We start from the raw sequence: 18,883 nt of genomic DNA on the forward strand, positions 1-18,883 counted from the left end.
TTTCAAACTTTACTTCAAAAGTATTTTCCCGCATAATCCATGTTTCTACAATACATTCTCGACAGAAAATTTGACATTTCAGTGCATTTTGAGCTATTTTGAAAGAAAATAAAGCGAGTTCCCTTGCAACGAAATTACCGGTATCTTGATAAATTGATAATCCGATACCGCCGGCGAGCTGTGTTCAAAGTCTGCAAATTTGAGTTGATTTTTCCGTCACTTGACATATGTTAATGATGAGGGTGTGCTATTTTGTATTTTCATATTCCATTTTCACATTTCCTCTACTTATTTAAAGTTATTGCATTCCACAAAACTGATACTTAATGCAAACTTTTGAGATAGTTCACCTGGAAAGGACACCTGATGCGGTGCTTCGCCTCGCCGGCCAGCTGGGCGACCGGCTGTGCTGTGATTGTGACTGAGTGTGGCACTCGGCTCAACTAGCTATGCGAGGTCAAACTTACTCATTTTAGTAAATTTTTCCGTCTCATGACATATTCCAATGGCGAGAGTGCTATTTTTGTATTTTCACACTTCTTCCACTTATTAAAAAGTTCTTTTTAATGTCACTAAGCTGATTATAGGAGTATAGGACAGTGAATGCGTGGTCGGAATGTGCTTCCCAAAACCATCCTTAATTGACGCCCCTTTTTGGAGGCCTTCAGGCCAGGGGGGTTCTTCCAACCAACATATAAACAAATTAAGGAAATAGATTTGAAAATGTCTCAGTATGTAAGTTATGAAGTTTACAATTTTTTGTAGGAAAGTGTCTTTGTTACTCTTTATTGTTTATTTTTGTTCTTAAATAACTACCGCGGTATTACAAATTTTTATTGTTTTCTAAATCAGATGTAAAATAGGAAAGTTATGACATTTTAAAGTTTCGCTTAATTTCACAAAACAGTTATATGCACATCCTGGCTGGTATGCAAATGATGAGACGTTATCCACACACTATTTTTTTTGTATTTTATTATATGAAATATTCTAATTCTCATTGTCAAGTGATACAACAATTAATTTCTCCTTGAACATGTGGAAATTATCGTTTAATACTAATATGGTTCAGTCAAGTTGGTCCTTAATTATTGTCAAATCTATAAAAAATGAAATATTGTATAATTCAAACAATAAAAACAAAAGAAATAGTGAGTGATGGACATAATCGACTGACTCACCTATTTGTGCATATCACTGTTTTGTGAAAAATAAACAAAAATTTGAAATGTCATAACTTTCTTATTTTACATCCGATTTTGATGAAATTTTCAGCACTATGCTATTTTGATTTTTCTCTATTTATTTAAGTCAGCATTTTCCTGGGGTGGACTTTTCCTTGAAAGAGCCATCCACGTAAGTTAGGGTTAAGTTAGTTGTCATGGTAATCAAATAGGCAATATGCATTTTGAAATGTTGTATATTCTTAAACCAAAGGGGCAATTAATTAATGCATGTTAATTTGTATGGTTACTATTGTAGTTTTGAGATTGTCCATATTGTTACATCGACACCCAAAGCAGAGGATATTGTTCTCAATTGGAGTTACGATAACAAATATAACTATGGGCACACATGAATTTGTTGATATGTACAAATAATATACAAATATACCAGGCTTTAAGGAAGTATAGCAGGAATTATTTGTCTGAAGTTGGACTGGCAATTGCTAATTATACTAAGAGGCAAAAATATGACTGGGCACACATGAATTTGTGAATATGTAAATAGTAAACAAATATACCAGGATTGGTGCACTATTTGATTTTCTTTATGTGTGTTTTTTTACAGCATAGCAAGAACGTGTTTTGTTATGTGTTGCTATACTGTTTGTAAGATATAACAGAAAATTATGTGTTACTTATTAATTTTAGTTGTGATCAAGTTTATCATATTGTTACATAGAAAATAAACAGTCTACTTTACTAAAAAAAAGTATTGTAAATATTGGGTTCTATTACTTGTGAATTTTTTTTCTGCTGAACATTTTACCTTTAAGTGCTGATCATTTTGAAAAAGATGAAGTTGAAATTGGAGGGATGGAGACGATGATATGAAAAGGATGGTTATGAAAAGTGGGTTAGAGAATAGAGATGATGAGAGGAAGGATGGAGATGATGAGGGGATGGAGATGAGAGGAGGCATGGAGATGAAAGGAAGGATGGAGATGAGAGGAATAGATGAGAGGGATGGAAATTATGAGAGGAAGGATGGAGATGAGAGGAATAGAGAGGGATGAAAATTATGAGAGGAAGGATGGAGATGAGAGGGATAGAGATGATGAGAGGAGGCATGGAGATGAAAGGACGGAGATGAGAGGAACAGATGATGAGAGGGATGGAAATTATGAGAGGAAGGATGGAGATGAGAGGGATAGAGATGATGAGAGGAGGCATGGAGATGAAAGGACGGAGATGAGAGGAACAGATGATGAGAGGGATGGAAATTATGAGAGGAAGGATGGAGATGAGAGGGATAGAGATGAAGATGAGAGTAGAGTTGAGGAGGCGATGGAGATTAGAGGAATCGAGATGAGGGGATGGAAATGAAAGAATGATCTTAAACGGATGGTCCGAGTTGAAAATAATTATAGCTTGATAAATAGAGTAGAATTCACAGAGCAAAATGCCGAAAATTTCATCAAAATCGGATAACAAAGTTATTGAAGTTTAAAGTTTAGCAATATTTTGTGAAAACAGTCGTCATGCATATTCATTAAGTGGGCTGATGATGTCACATCCCCACTTGTTCTTTTGTATTTTATTATATGAAGTAAGGTTTATTCAATTTTTTTTCCTCCAAGAACTAGAAATTTATTGCTGCAACTTATTACATTATAAGGGAGACATAATGAAATAATGAAAAAATGATTTTAAGTAATAACATAAGAAAACGGAAAGTGGGATGTGACATCATCAGCCCACCTAATGAATATTCATGACTGTTTTCACAAAATATTGCTAAACTTTAAACTTCAATAATTTTGTTATCCAGTACTCTATGTATTAAGATATAAATATTTTCAGCCCGGACCATCCCTTTTAGAAACATCACCACCAACATCATCTCTATCATCGTCACCATCACGATCGTCACAATCAGTGCCATCACCACCATCATCATCATCTCTATAATCACTATCGCCATCATTATCATCACCATTATCTTAATTATCATCGCTATCGCTATATTCATCGCCATTATTATCATCACCATAATCACTATCGCTATCATCATTGCCATCATTATCTTAATCACCATCATCACATTACCATTCAACATCATCGTCTCTATCATCGCCACCATCAATATCACAATCATTGCCATCACCACCATCATCATCACACCAACATCACTACCAGCATCATTCTCATCCAGTCCTTATCATCATCGCCATCAGCACTATCATCACCCTCATAATCGCCATCAGAAGCATCACCATTATCTTCATCATCACATCACCATCATCGCCACAATCACAATCATTGCCATCACCACCATCATCATCACAACATCATCCATCATTATTGTCATCATTATCATCGTATCACCACTATAATCACCATCATCACCAACATCATTGTCACCGTCATCACCATGCAATGTTCATCATTATCATCATCACAAACATCATCGCCACCAACACCCTTTTCATCATCTCAGGAATATTATTGAGAACCTCTTGGAAATGATGCAATCCCGAAGGCAATTTGACTCGATCTCATCAGTGGCGTAGCTGGTTTTATTCAGCTTTGGGGGCACGGGGGGCCTTGAACTTTTGTAGGGGGCACCAAGATAAATATGTTATGGGGATAGTCCTGCAGACCAAATTTTAAGAAAATCATCAACCATTTTTGCATCTCCATCCCTGTTTCATCTCAATCCCTCCTCTCATCTCCACCCCAACTCATGTCAACCCTTCCACATCATCTCCATTCATCTCATCATCTCCACCACTCCTCACCATCTCCATCCTCATCTCTAAACCTTATCATCTCCATCCCTCCCAACATCATCCCCATCCGTCTTCTCATCATCTCCACCCACTCATCATCCACACCCCTCTCATCAACTCCATCACTCCTCATCATGGCCATCCCACCTTTCATCATCTCCATCCTCCCTCCTCTTCATCTCTCCAATTATCTCCATCTGATTACCATGTGACACAACATTTGCTCCTGCGACAATCGCCCCGGGCTTAATTTTGTCCCTTTCACAATTGGTGGTGCGACTGCTTACGACCGTTCATTGTTGCAATTCTGTGCAACATATATTGTGACCAAGTAATCGCAAACGATCGCACAAGCAATTGTGAAAGCCCCTTAAGATAGGGGTTTTAGGGTTGCAATAGAGTTTTAGGTTAGGTTTAGGCCTTACTGGTTGAAGCTGTTCATAAGATTACGGTGTGGAATTTACAGCCGAGCAATTGTTGCCAGAGCAAATGTCATGTAACCTGTCACCACAGCTCTCATTAAAAGGTAAATATTCAGCGAGAAAAAGGATACACAATAGTGAAAGAACCAAATATTCAAAATACTTTTTTGGAATTAAGTGGGTTTTATTAAGTAACATTAAGGTAAACTTGATCAGATGTAAAATTACATAGTAACACATATTGAACTTCAGTGTATATAAAATATATTATATCCCACATAGATTAAATACTGGTTCAAAATTTCAAATAGTATTACATTACCAAATATGTTATTATGATGATAAATATGACTATAGCATAGTCTTATTTATCATCACAATTCCAGTTGGGAACAATATCCTCTGCTTTTGGTGTTTATGTAAAGCTAACAATAAGGACACTCTTAAATTACATTAGTGCCAATATAAATTAACATTAACAATTGCACTATCAGGAATATACAACCAGTTATACATTATTATATTTGGTTTCCATGGCAATTAAATGATCCCTAACTTAGCTAGAGGGATTTTCAACCCTCCCTCATCTTTTTTTTTTGTCATACAAAAACTGACCATACAGAGTTTGCAATTCAGGTGGTCTCAAAGAGCTGGAAAGATAGAAATAAAGAAATAAAGTATTGACGATATAGTAATTTCAACTATTTGATGCTCTGCACCTCTTTTGCTACTGAAACAAATCAAACCATTTCAACCTTTAATTTAGAAGCAAATACATTTTTAAAATATATTATAGTTAAGTTAATTGCAACTAATTCAATCTTAAAGGGAAAGTTCACTCTGAAGAAAAATTTGTTGTAAAAATAGCAGAAAAATAATAAAAAAATATTGGTGAATGTTCGAGGAAGATTAAAAATGTTATTCAATTTAAGTTTGGATTCGTGGCGTCATAAAACAGCAGCTGCCAAATATATTATGTAATATAAAGTGCATGAATTTAATTTTTTTTAATGGTTCCTGATGACTTATTTTTGTTTTCTTTTCATGTTTGGGTGTGAAATGTTTTGTCTTTTGATATACAAAAGGTATAGTAAAACCATTTTCTGAGAAAATGACAACTGATTTTTGACCATTCATTATGTAGAAATGCTGCTTGCATATGACATCACAAATCAAATAATTGAAATTCTAATAACTTTTCAATTCTTTGATGGATTTTCCTCAAACCTTCGGCAATATTTTCAACTATTTCTGCTGTTTTTACAATAATTTTTTTGTTAGGGTGAACTTCCCCTTCAAACTCACTTGAACGATACTTGGTATCATCTAGAAGATGTATATAACATAAATGTTCCACATGAATTAAGCATAACCTCTACATACCCAAAATTAATTTAGAATGTTACAACTTCTACTAAACCTAAAAATGTAGTGGTTACTCACATTTTCAAGAAGCAATTTTGAATTTTTGTTAATAAAATAAGAAAAAATAAGTTAAATTTTTGTTCAATTGAAACAATGTATAAAAGAAAAAATAAGTAAATTAATTGTTCAATTGTCCTTTTTTTCTTTTAAAGAATTTGAAGAAGAAAAAAAATTGAACTTTGATATGCCATATGGAAAACTAGCGGACAGAAGGTCCTCGCTGCACGCGCGCACCCTTATAACACGCAGAATTCCCTTAAATTATACCCTTTTTTCACAAACAAATGTGTATCAAGGACAAGCGTTGATTCAGATAGAATTTCCGCCCCCCTGAAATGAATGGTAACAACTTCTTCTATCAGATGACCATAATTTTTTTTACATTCAATTGGTGGGAAATATGGCACTTTATTACATTAAAATCACTAGAAACCATCCATAGTCAGGAATATGTATTGGGATAATGGGTTTGGGGGACATTTTTATAGTACCCGGGTGGATTATTTCCGTCGTCACATCGGTGGGTGGTGGTATCATGAATTTCCGCCCAGATTACAATAAAGGGCACATTGTAAGGCAAATACTCATGAAAGAACCATGGAGATTGGTTAATAAGGAAATAGGGCACTTTTATCATCAAATCAGAGGAGATTTTCTTTGTGATAGTGATGTCCGAAGAGCAAACCTACACTCGTGACGGGTCCATTATGTATACGAGGGGTGCATCCTAGCTTACCACTGCATAGCTAAGTCTGAAAATTAAGTTTTGCTTATTTCTTTCATTGTATAATGATGTTTTAATGTTCAAAGAACGATAATTCATGAAAATTGACTCAAAATATTGCGAATCAACGCTGAAACATTATCTGTGTATACATTTATCCCTCTGTAATGCTATTTCCCCCATAAAGCCGCAATGGAACATTCCGCACCACTAGTCATACGATGATCGCGAGGTCTGCAAACGTCGTCTGCTATGTTTTTACATGTCCGGTACACTGCATACAAGTTTTCGATATGCTGCATGAAGTGCACAAAAATTGATTTATTGTATCTAAGAAGCTGTATTTACCTCATCGATCAAGGGACTGCCGCTCTGATGCCCAAGTCATTGGAACTCAGTATTATTTCTGCTCGTGAAAGAAATGAAAAGGCCATCGCATGTCGAGTATGAAACCTCTTCTCCTCATCCCGGGTGTAGGTGGTTGGTACCAGCCCAAGTGCTGGTATCCTCCTGAAGACCCGTTGTTTCCAATGGAAGTTGCATTAAAAAAAGTTGTGACAGTATAAACTGACAGGTAAAAAATGAGACACATGTTTTTCGATAACGAAAGGCAAGTTTTAGATTTTGATAAAAAAGTTAAGTTTTTCAATTACGGTAGAAATAAAAAATATATTTCTATTTTCAATAAACTATTCCATATTGTAAATTTCATAACTTACATACTGAGACATTTTCAAATCTATTTCCATAATTGGTTTAGATTTTGGTTGGAAGCACCCCCCTGGCCTGAACTAGTTGAAGGCCTCCAAAATAAAAGGGGCGTCAAGGATGGTTTTGGGAAGCGCATTCCGACCACGCAGTCACTGCACTGTCCTATAGTATAATCAGCTTAGTGACATAAAAAAAAAATTTTAATAAGTGGAAGAAGTGTGAAAATACAAAAATAGCACACTCTCGCCATTGGAATATGTCAAGAGACGGAAAAATTTACTAAAATAAGTAAGTTCGACCTCGCATAGCTAGTTGAGCCGAGTGCCACACTCAGTCACAATCACAGCACAGCCGGTCGCCCAGCTGGCCGGCGAGGCGAAGCACCGCATCAGGTGTCCTTTCCAGGTGAACTATCTAAAAAAGTTTGCATTAAGTATCAGTTTTGTGAAATGCAATAACTTTAAATAAGTAGAAGAAATGTGAAAATGGAATATGAAAATACAAAATAGCACACCCTCACCATTAAAATATGTCAAGTGACAGAAAAATCAACTCAAATCTGCAGACCTTGAACACAGCTCGCCGGCGGTATCGGATTATCAATTTTTCAAGATACCGGTAATCTCGTTGCAAGGGAACTCGCTTTATTTTCTTTCAAAATAGCTCAAAATGCACTGAAATGTTAAATTTTCTGTCGAGAATGTATTGTAGAAACATGGATTATGCGGGAAAATACTTTTGAAGTAAAGTTTGAAATTTTATTTCATGAAATGTTGAAGAAGAATTCAAGTGGTCGAGTTGTCCGATTCAGAGCCAACCCTGGACAACTCGACCGGGACGAGTTGTCCAGGGCAGCGGGTCGGGCTGTCCAGGGTCGGGCTGTCCGGTGGTCGGGCTGTCCGGACCCGCAAGTACCGATACCAGCATCAACATGGGGGCTCACCCATACGAGAAGATCGTTCATATCATATTTCCTGCATCACAGCCCCACTTTTGCTTTCAGAATTCTGTCTAGCATTCAATGTCTTGACATGAATTTTAGACAAGGGAATACGGGAAGGTTCAAGATACGAGAAATTTGCGATTTTGTTCAGGTGTTTTTCTTGTCTGCTTTGAATCACTTCTTCTTCTTCTTATGTTGGTTTGAGTGGCGATTAGTCATATTTGACTATTGTCGCCATTGACATTATTAATAAAAAATCTCACTTCTCACATAATAATATTATTACCAATATGATGTATACATATATAAAATATTTTTTTTGTATCCTTCTGATATGAAAGAGGATAATTATGATATGTACAAAAGTTTGCAGTAACTCTTGTCAAAATGGCATATAAACAAAACTTCACCAAAAACAAACCGCTATCTTCAGCTCAGTTCCAACTAGTTGCGCTTGCCCTGCCCTTTCAAAGATGCAATCATATACCGGTCAGCACGGTACATTGTGCCGATTTTTCGGACATAAATGCCTAGGTCACCCATGCATAGACGAGGGGGCGCTAGTGTACCTGTGCTTACAGATGGGTTAAACATTAAAATAATTTGTTTCTTTTTTTTAAACAACAACAACAACAAGGCGAAAACACTTGTGGGCTTTGTTAGTTATATGTGCAGAATATATCATATTGTATATATTATATCATACATTATTATGTATATATATATATTTTTTCTTCTTTTCACATTAGACTTGTACAAGCATATCCATTCATATTTCTTATAGACAATACAATATTAAAATAGTACATCACTCCTTACTAAAACGTTTCGTTCTTGAAACGAAACGTAAAAATGCTTTCTGTATCCCTGGGTCATCTTTTTTTAAATACTCCATTATTTGTCCTGGCTGTGATTCATTCAATTCTACAAGGAGCATTGATCTTTCAATTATATATTTTGGACAATGTAAAAGATAATGTCTGACAGTTTCTACCTCAGGACATCTATCACAAAACCCTGTTGGATGGATCCCTAATCTTAGTAGATCTTGGTTAAGACCAGCGACTCCAAAACGGAGACGATGGAGTACAGTTTCCTGTCTTCCTAGATTACATTTATATGTGGATAGCACTGATGGTTGCAATTCTTTCAGTGCTGAGTTAGTTTTATTCCATCTTTCTTGCCAAATTATCTTACAACTTTTTGAAATAAGTTGCATAATTTCTGATAATGTTATTTGATTATGAATTTCTATTTTGTTTGATAAAGCTTTTTTTGCGCAGGAGTCTGCTATTTCATTTCCTTTTATTCCACAGTGACCAGGGATCCACTCCAGGTATACCTCTATACCTTTATATTTGAGTCTTGTACTAATAGTTAGAATTTCTGTAATGATAGGATCGTCTTTCCGATTCTGTAAAGATAAAAGTGCACTTAATGAATCACTGAAAATAACAACACCTGTATATATATCTAAATATTCTATCCATTCCAGTGCGAGAACAATCGCAATTAATTCAGCCCTATAGGAGGACGTGAAATTCGATAGTCTTTTGCCTTGGTAACAGGAAAAATAAGGTACATAAAAAGCAGCTGAGCTACCGGTAGTTCTCAGTACGTGTGTGGCGGTATCTTACAGACAGCAAAATAGGAAAAAAAATGCTAGTACCGGTATACCGTATTTTCAATGGGAGCTCTGGGCGGGAATAAAGTGAATAATAATTAAAAATAAAAAGTCGGAAGGAGTGAAGATGGGGATTGAAGATTGATTTTGAGATGATGGATGATAGAGAGAAATGAAGGAAAGGCAAATGAAAGAAATTAATTGTCAAATAATACCAATAATTTGTCAAACAAAATAACTTCCACGGAAAGGTAAAGCGCAAGCTTACGTTGACGTTGCGATAAACATTACACATGCATGTCTTATTCGGCTAGCTGCACCGCGCTGTGCGATCGATTGGCGTCTGAACTTTGCCGCGATGACTAAAAAATGACAACAAAGACAGAGTCACACCATTAAAAAAAGTCAGTTTCATGAAGGTAGGTGCGTTTGTTACCGTGATATAACTTTGAGGGACATTTACGGCAGATACCGGTAGTCATAGTTGCTTCCCTTTTATACCCGCGGCTCATACCCCTCTAAACGGGATTGCCCCAAGCGGCTACGCTCGGCCACCCGACGCGAGTTGAAAACTGGTAGTGGTATCGGGCTGAGATTGGCTTGGCTCAGACCTGTCACCGTGTATAAACCGCACCCCCGACTTTTGATTCTGTCCCGCCGAGAAAAAGGTGCGGTTAATACACCGTTAAGCCCCTTTCACAATTGACGTACGACCATTTGCGACCTTTTGGTCGTGCGACAGGCTGCAACAGGCATCAATCGCTAGTCATCTCATAAGATCGCACAGAGGCTTTCACAGTTGCAACAGCTGTCGTACAACAAAAACAACCAGTAAACCCCGTTGCACGAGTAAGTCGCATATGCTCTTATTGTGCTCGTGCGATCACATGCGAGTGTTGCACGAGGGATTGCGAGTGGAACGGTCGCATACATGCGAATGAAACGGTAGTGCAATATTGTAAGCCGTTGCGATCGGTCTTGCAACAGTCTTATGGCCCATATTATTATCGCAACCAGTCGCAAGACAGGTCTATGTACATGTAGGTCGCTTGCACATGTGCACGTGTTGTACGACCTCCAGTCAAGTAAATGCGACTACTTAGTTGTGCCACCTCTCGCACCAAGTCGTACAACGTTGAACAACACTCGCACGATGATCGCCCGAGCGATGGTACGACCCCGGGTACGGCCTGATGCGAGTGAATCGATCGTATTTGATCGCGTTCGGATTTTGAACATGTTCAAAGTTCAGATGTGACCAGTCACGACCACCTCGAGTTCGTGCGACCGTCTACAACGACTGCGAGTGCTCGCAAGACACCAAGAGATCGATCGTGCAACAACAAGAAAAAACTGTTGCAGGCTGTCGTAAACTGGTCGGACGTCAATTGTGAAAGGGGCTGAACAGTCGCATAAAAGCGAATGCAACGGTAGTGGAATGTTGTAAGCCATAATTTCGATCGATCTTGCAACAGTCTTATATTATCGCACCCAGTCGCAAGACTGGTCTCTGTAGGTCTCCAGCACATGTGCAAGTGTTGTACGACCTCCAGTCGACTAAATGCGACTATACTTAGTTGTGCCACCTCTCGCACCAAGTCGTACAACGTTAAACAACACTAACACGATGGTCGCCCGACCGATGGTACGACTTGTTGCGAGTGAATCAATCGTATTTGATCGCGTTTGGATTTTGAACATGTTCAAAGTTCAGATGCGACCACTCACGATCACCTCCGACCACCTCGAGTTTGTGCGATCGTCTACAACGACTGCGAGTGCTCGCAAGACACCAAGGGATCGATCGCGCAACAACAAGAAAAAATTGTTGCAGGTGGTCGTAAACAGGTCGTACGTCAATTGTGAAAGGGGCTTTACTTACGGTAGTTGTTGCCTCCGATCGTACAACCAATTGTGATCAATCCCAAACAATAATAACGCTGATCATAACATGTGATAAACTTTTTTCCATTATGAATATAAATTATAAGGGAAAAAATAACAGAAAAAAATGTAAAAAGTCTTGTTAATGTTATCACACTCGCAGCGTTATAATTGTTTGTGATCCATCACAATTGGTTGTACGATCGGAGGCAACAACTACTCTCCATCGGCATCGCAATCGCAGCCATTGCCATGTTGACACCGATAAGGCGATATCGTGAGTTCCCGCCTTCGAATTTCTTTGAAATTTTTGTCACATATCAATCATTATTAGTTAGAGCATCAATTTGTGCAAATTTCAATCGGCCAAATATTTGTTGAAATGCCAGGGGGGTGTGCAATTGTAGACCTTTTTTTACCAAAATAACAATTTGAATCAATATAGATCTAATTAATAGTACATTGACTGTAATACTGGTACTTGGTAGTGGTACAAGTCAATGGACCATGTCAATTGACTGTTAACCCATCAGTGCCTAAGGCTAAGCCCCGCATATTTGTGGGATGGTAGTGATATTTTAACGAATAATGGCCAACAAAATTTACGACAAATACGAGTTGCCAATTTGTAGAGGAAAACAATGATCAATTTGGCCTTTAGCCTTTAGGCTTTAAATAGCTCTCGTCCTTGATGCCTGGGTTAATGAGTCACAAGTACTGAAGTAGATCTACTAACATACACAAGGTGTTTTACACATATGACAAGAATATATAGGATTAGGAATGGTGGCAGTGAGTGAGCATGTCAACAATGTTACATTCCCATGGCCATGCACACGTTTGTCTTCGGCTTCGCAGACGCAGTTTCTTTTTGGAAGGTTTAGATCTATTTGAAAGTCGATTTGAACTTGAAGAAAAATATGTAGGCCTACGTTAAATTCTTTAGACTTAAATATTGTATGACATCAGGATGTGTTCATTATGAGATTGTGCAGCCGATCATATAATTTTCAATTTGATTTTATGCAGAGAATATGTATTTTTGACATTATTCGTTGACATGTACGTCATTGTAAATATGTATGACCACAATTATCGTATAGTAATGCATGCATGATGCATGGGACTGAGTTGCATGGGTACACCTTCTTCTTCTTCTGTTGATTTCCTCCAGTCCTGGAGAACTGCGAGATCCAGTGGATACGCAGAAAAAGTGGTTTGATAAATACATATAGAAACAAAAGAGCAAGGCTCAGGAGGAGATTGGAATAAAGTGTATCACCAGACTGTCTAGTTGTTGTTCACCAACAGAGAACGTTTAACATGAAGCTCATGCAAGAAATTAAGAGAGTAGTAATGAAGTTGGGGAGCTGAGGCAACAGATATACTAGTTCCATTAGTGTCCAATCCAAGAAGTACAACGTTCGTAACAGCTGCTGCGACTTGTGACACAGGAGTTATGGCAAGATCATGTTGGAGGTAGGGAGGAAGGTTGGTGAGGAACCTTTTCCTTTCATCCGTATAGAGGGTGCATTCTCCTATAAGGTGGGTTACAGTCTCATCCTTGATATTGCAATAGCATGTGCTATCATGACGCCTTCCAATCTTGGTGAGACGTGTGTTGGTAGCATAGACACCACAAAGAAGTTGACTCTTCAGGGATAAGGCTTGGCGATGACTATGAGAGTTTAGCTTTGACGGGAGCAGAGTTGTCCTCTGGGCGCAGTCTAGGTGACTAAGCAGCTGAAGTGAGGATTTGGCTGCTAGAGCCGCTTGGGTTTCTTCCTCCCTGTAGTCAAGAACGGCTGTAGAGATGAGTCTCTTCCATTGTTTGTACTGTATAGGGGAGTTGAGAAGATCATTGAAGGAGGGTAGGTCGTACTTGTTGATGAGGGATTGGAACATTTGGACAGTCTTGGAGCTGGGGTGCTGGCACATAACATGAAGAAGAAGACGATACTCTAGCCTGCAGGGGTCGAGGTTCACCAGCTTCCCCAGAAGTCTGAGGCGTTGGATGGCTACGATATCAGATACCGCCGGGAGGCCAGTGAGGATATGGACTGATTCATTGGCAGTAGAGCGAGGAAGACCTAGTAGGGTTTTAAATAGGGATATTTGGGCCCTATCTAGGCGATCTAGGGCTGCCTTCGTCAGGTGGATGACCTCTGAACCATACAGCATCCTAGGTATGCAATATCTCTCCCAGAGTGATGCCATGACTGCGGGGGTGAGTCCCATACGGAATGCTCCCACACCAGTAAGAGCATAGAGAGTCTTGTTGCCGGTAGATATCATCTTGGAAGTAGCATCAAGTTTGTGTGAGGAACGGGTGATACCCAGATGAGGGTGCTTGTCTACGAGAGGTATGGTACAAGAACCAAATTGCCATGCCTCTGAGGTCTGGGGACCAGAACCAGTGATGATGACGGCACTCTTAGACGGATTGATGGTATAGCGCCACCTGCAGGAATAGTCGTAGACAAGTTGAAGCATACTGTTCAGTTCTTTTGCGGAGGTAGCCACTAGTGCAACGTCATCTGCGAGTACAAGAATGCCTGTGTATATGGACTGGGTGAAAGCTCCGAGGCCCGACGACTGGAGGCTGTTGATCAGACCATCGATGAAGGCCAAATAGAGTAGGGGGAAAGAATTCCTCCTTGTCTTACACCTTGCTTCACAGGAAAGCTTTCACTTATTCTGCCTTTCCACCACACAGCAGAGCTAAGATCTTCATACAATCTCCTTATAACAAGCCAGAGATTGCCCCGAACACCAGCCTTGTATAGCTTGAGGAGAAGACCATTGTGCCAAACTGTATCGAAAGCTTTGGCGGCGTCCAGATATGCAATGAATGTTTGCTTCTTGTTGCTTTCGATGATGAGATTCAATGTAGCCGCTACCAGTAGACATGAGTGACCTTCCTGGAATCCACTTTGAAGCTCATGAGGTATGTTTGACTTATGAAGAGCCTCTTCTAATTCTGGCTTAATGAGGAGTTCTAAGATCTTGCAGAACACAGTAGTGAGAGATATACCCCTGTAGTTCGAAGGATCAGTGGGAGATTTCCCCTTTCCTTTATGAATTGGAAGGATTAAGCTGGTCTTGAAGTTGGACGGTATGTGACAGTGGAATAGGATTGAGTTGTAAATCTGCACAAGAACAAGACGAGTGATTGGTCCGGAAAACTTTACATGTTCAGGGGAGATCTGGTCTATGCCTCCTGCTTTGCCGGATTTTAGCTGGGCAATGGCGATGTTCAGCTGCGAAGATGTGACATGCAGTTGAGTTCCTTCGAGTAAAACTTCTGCCTGAGTTACTTCCTCATCCACCTGGCAGGGAGGGCAGGGATCAGGGTTGGAAAGAGCACGGAAGTATTGCTCCCATCCTTCAAGGAGTTGTTGTCCTGTATGCTTCTTATCGGAGACAATAAGAGAGTCTGTTTCTGTCCTGATGTTGCTGGGGGATCTGTGCTGCTTAACAAGTTTGCTGAAGAGAAGGGGGTTGTCATCCTTTGAAGATTCCACTTCTTTTATAATCTCGTTACGACTTTGTTGCCTGCTTTGCCGGAGTGACCGTCTGAACATATTCTTTGATTTTTTGTAGGAAATCCAAGCCGTATTTTCCTTACTCCGAGGGCGACCCTGATCTTTCCAACTCTTCCAATTGACCTTCATTTTTACATACGACTTGTCAACATCTTTGTTCCATTCTGGTTTCCTGTTCCTTGGAGTACTAGAGAGGGAGTGAGGTAGGTTTGAAGTAGACGTCTGTACCATGACACTACAGATTGTATCAAGGAGCCGTTCTGCAGTATCTGGCTGTAGAATTCTGGCTTTGTCTTTGTGTTGCGCCCAGATTTTCCTACACTGAGCCTCCAGAGGTTGTGTGTAAAGTCTTTCGGTACTTGTAGAATCTAATTTATCCCAATGTACTCTGAGTTTCGACAGTTTCTTGCCATAGGGCATTTCACTGGGCTCATGTCGAGGGGTTACTAAGCTGGGGTCGCTGCAAGTGTGAAAGTAGGTCACTCCAACAGGGAGGTGATCTGATGTGTTTTTTGGTTCCTCGTTGCAGATGTGAAACTCTTTGAAACAGTGTTCACTAGGAGTTTTGACCAAGACAAGATCGAGGTTAGACTTCGTGCATCCATCATCACTGGAATAAGTGTAGACTCCAGGAATATGAAGCAGGGTGTTCAGACAACTGAAGTTATGCTCTTCCATGAACTCTTTTAGGGCCTTGGCTGGTAGTCTGTGATGCTTAGCAGGGCGGAGGAGATCTACATTAAAATCTCCAAGTATGACGACCTCTGTTTTCGGATTCAAAGACTGTAGGATGTGAGTCAGTTCGTCTAGTACAGATATGTATTCTGTGGTCATGTCTGTGGAGTTGCCAGTAGGCATGTATACGCTCATGATGACTAGATCCTTGAGGCTTCCATGAGATTTCAACTTCATTCCAATAAGTCTTTCAGAGGTAGTTGGAATAATGGAGGTATATGGCTCTAAATTCTTGCTATAGAAAATCGCAAGACCACCATGGCCACGGCGAGAGACTACAGTCTCTGCAGGACGACAAGAGGACTTACTTAATACCAAATGATTCTGACTAATTTCTGTTAACCTACCAAGAGAGAGTTCATGTAGCCAGTGTTCTTGTATGCAGATAATGTCACAAGTACAAAGAAGATCATATAAGTAGAACTGAGACGAAGCTATTCCACGTACATTGAAGGAGCATAGCTTGACTGAGGATCGGTGGCTGGGAGCAGGTGCTGTTTGTGAAGGTTCAGCAGCCTTATGTGATAAGAGATGTTGTGGAGGTGTGCTTGCATGAGAAACTGTGTCCCTGTCTGATTCCATATGTTGGGGGTTTGTAACACCGCCAATGATGCCATTGCTGCATTGCCCTGGTTATGACTGCCATAATGTTTAGGTAAGTGGCGTGGGATGCTCTGCCATGCCGAAAAACCTGGTCTTGTCGTTTTTCTGCACTGTCAGCATCAGGTAAAGGTGCAGATGCAGGATTGGGGATATTCTGGGTACGAGGTCCACTATTGTCTGTCGCTCTTGGTGAAGCAGAAATATTTTGTCCTACAGAATCAGGCATATTAGTTTTTACTATATTAGCATATGTATGGTTCAGTCTGCTGGTGGTGGTTGGTGTAGAGGTGGGCGAGTCAAGAAGAACTGCATCATCATCTTCGGTCACAGTTGTCTCGAAGTCCATTTTTGAGGGGATGTTGATTTCACCTTTTCTTTCTGCATCTAGCGCCTCGACAGGATGGGCATTAAGTGTGGGGTCCGTTGTCTATAGAATGGCGTCTGTCTTTCCTTGGGGAGTGGGCCAGGCCAATCTTATGTCCATTAAAGGGTTGTGAAGGGCTTGGCCCTGAGTTAAGATCTTTACGGTGTCTTTGGTCAGAGTGTATTGCTTGCTTGCTGGCCAGCGTTTTGACCTGATCTCGCTTTACGGTTTGATTTGGCAGTTTAGGCTTCGCCCCTTCTTTGGTCCACCTCCCATTGCTAGATGAGGGCTCAGTAACTTCGGTAACATCATTTTGGGTATGCTCGTCTCTGAGAACAGTGAATCTGTTACTCTGGGGGCTCTCAGTACCTTGAATGTGTGATGAAGCAGGGTGAGCCTTGTTACCATCTGGGACAAGTCTCCAGTCTTGTTCAGCCAAAGCTTCTTCTATGTCATATCTAAGACATAACGCAAGGAGGTTGTCGTTTTGAAATTGAATTTCTTTGTTCTTGTTTGCCAACTTTTGCCTTTCCCGTTCAGCATGGTCACAGGATTCTTTGGTGCGCCTCAGTCGACTTCGAACATGCTGTAAATCATCTTCGGCCTTGTTTACAGCAGCTTTCATCTCCTGAAGGTCGCGAAGAAGGGCTTCATTTTCCCCTTCAAGAGTTCTGTTGACAGAGCGTGCAGTACGTAGATCTGCTGTCAGTTTTGAGACTGTGTTCTCAAGTTTACTTAAGTCACCCTTTGGCAATTCGATGGCAGTTTGTGACTCTTTATCGATCTTAACAGGAGTTGGTGAAGAGCTGGTACTTTCCTGGTGAGTGGGCATTGTTTCACGAAGTTCATCTGCAGATCTTTCGTCAGGCCCATCTATGTTGATCCTGGATTCGCCAGGGATGCCTCCTGAACGAATTGTATTGGTTGGAGATGGGGGGGAGTCAGCAAAAGGGATGCTGGGGGGCCAATCGTCATTGAGTGATATAGTGCTATCTTTGTCTGAATGGGCTTCGTCTGGTTCATTTGTGGAATTTAAAGATTGAAGAGCTGAACATAGATGGCAAATGTATGTTTGGGACTCATCAGCCTCGTGGGTAGCTATTTCTTCATCATTCATTGGCGTACATGAGTAGTGAAGCCAACTACTACATGAGGAGCAGAAAATTGTGCCATTACATGAATGGGTTTGGCATACTGGACAGAGAAGAAGCATATCTGATGATGAACAAGGACACTGACTGGAAGTTTGATCATTACTTGAGTGGCCTTTCCCTTGCTGTGTTTTGTCAAGAGGTACTGTGTTTTTTTTGGTCATGTTCTACACAGATTCGCCTCAGGAGTTCTACTTCCAAGTGCACTGTGAGGTCACATGACTTGACAGTATCTAAGATCTGAGGAAGGTACGATCTCATGAAGTCTTGGCATAGGGATCCTGTAGCTATAATAGAGCAACTGTCGACCTGCACAGACACTGTGAGTTTCGTTCTTTGGCCAGGGTTCCCGTTGATTGCTAGCTTATTACACACACGTATGCTGTTTTTTCCATTGGTGTCAATGGCAAGAAGTTTGCTTGCTTTGCAAAGATTTTCAAAGAATTTAGGCATTTCTTTTCTCAGAATTTTCAGTAGATTAGAGCTGACTACAATTACAGCCCTGCGGCCTTTGTCCTTCATTTCTAGATGAGGATGCTTCATGTTGTGGTGAATACTTCTTCTAGGTCGAGTCCGCTTTGTTGCCGAAATACTTGCGCTTGCCATGGGGATAGCAGAAATGGGGTGACAAAACAGTGGAGGTCAATGGGTTGGCAGTGGGTATAACTATAAGCAGATTGAACGTGAGTATATTAAAGCTGGTATTGAGCGTGGGATCCAGAAGGTAGTTTTAGTACAACACAGTACACAGTAGGTGTCACAATAACAGTTACATGCATAAACGGTCAGACTCAGAG

The 18,883-nt window shown here is 40.1% G+C and overlaps 1 protein-coding gene across 1 annotated transcript in view; it reads left to right on the forward strand.

Moving 5' to 3' along the window:
• LOC135154912 (uncharacterized) overlaps positions 1-18,883 on the forward strand; it is a 57,322-nt gene that overhangs the window by 20,929 nt on the left and 17,510 nt on the right. The window lies entirely within an intron of this gene.

The sequence above is a fragment of the Lytechinus pictus genome, chromosome 8 (genome assembly GCF_037042905.1).
Source record: "Lytechinus pictus isolate F3 Inbred chromosome 8, Lp3.0, whole genome shotgun sequence".
In the NCBI taxonomy this organism is placed as follows: Eukaryota; Metazoa; Echinodermata; class Echinoidea; order Temnopleuroida; family Toxopneustidae; genus Lytechinus; species Lytechinus pictus.